The following is a 1,531-nucleotide window of genomic DNA, read 5'->3' on the forward strand; positions in this document are numbered from 1 at the left end:
GTCGACGCAGAAGCATAAATTCTATTCACCAGCACAATTCAGTGAGGGTGTTAACATCGTATGCATCCACGCACAAATGTATGGGCGTACAAATAGCATTCGCTTTCAAAATAAAAGCAACGATATTGATTTGCGTGCATTATCTCTATGCTAGGCTCTTGACTATTTGTTCTTTCACGGACCTTACGCGGGCCGGTCAGGGAAAGCCCACTGGCCGGATGTGGCCCGCGGGCCGTTTGTTGCCCATGTATGTGCTAGAGCAACAGACTCTTTAAGAGGGGCCATCTGCATTAGCATTCTTGAACAACACTGTGTGTGTGTGAGTGTGTGTTAGCACAAGCTGGAATGGGTATTTTCTGTTTTTTGCTTAAAGAAATACAAGGGAAGAGGGTGAAATGAGGGAAACATATCTGATACACACATCCACAGGGACAAAACAACATAGAAAACAACTTATACCAAGTAGCGAGGACTCATTTTAATGCCTATGGAGTGTACTTGTTTTATTGGTCATTGTACAGCAGCAGTGACACATGGATTCACACATTCACACACACACTGCTAATCAAACATAACAGTAATTCAGGCACTAAAAGACTTCAAAGACAGAAATTCCTCTCACAAAACATACACTGTGTGCGCTCTCTCTCTCACACACACACACACACAAACAACAGAACAACATACAGACCAGACTAGATGCGTGCGTACATACACATACACAGAGCAGACATACATTCCATATTTGTGCTATCTTATAATGCTGACTACCCCCCCCCCCCCCCCCCCCCCCACACACACACACACACACAAGAGACACTTCTGATCTATAGCAGGTTATGGCTTTAAGAACATCTCTACATAAACACACACACACACAAATATATGTATCAGTTGTGTCCCAGCTAGTTTAATAAACACACACACATTCAACACATTCAAAACACACACACACACACACACACACACACACACACACACACACACACACGTAATCAAGTTTGTCAGTGTGTTTTCATGTGTGGATTCAGTATATGATGGTCCGAGAGAGAATATGTTAATTTCCGAGAGCCAGCATCATTTACTTCTTTATATTGTTTACCAAAAAAAAAAAGAAAAACACACAATCACTGCAAATGACATAGCAGGAAGGTTTAAATGATTACTGTTATTAATATTGTTACAATATTATTGCTTCATAAAAAATATTTTTACCCTCTTTCCTTCAGATTGCTGAGAGGCATCAAAGGCAGCCCAAAGCAGACCTTCGACAGTTAAGACATACATAATAAGACACTATAATATAACAACAGCAAAAGACTAATATCGATAATGGCCATCAAAATGTTAATTATTGCACCCATAGGAGTGAAACACACAAACACTTGTATTTGGTCGCGGTTTGAAATCTTTACATCCCTTCAGTAGAATCTCCTCATTAATCCAAGTGTTTACATCTGAGTGTGTCATTACCAGCTAACACACATCTTTGTGCCTCCCCTCCCTGTTGTTTGTACAGTATGTATGTGTG

Source organism: Alosa pseudoharengus, unplaced genomic scaffold (assembly GCF_046254945.1).
Source record: "Alosa pseudoharengus isolate Yale_2024_CS ecotype anadromous, Long Island Sound unplaced genomic scaffold, YU_APseudo_1.1 YU_APseudo_1.1_scf_17, whole genome shotgun sequence".
NCBI classification, from domain to species: Eukaryota; Metazoa; Chordata; class Actinopteri; order Clupeiformes; family Clupeidae; genus Alosa; species Alosa pseudoharengus.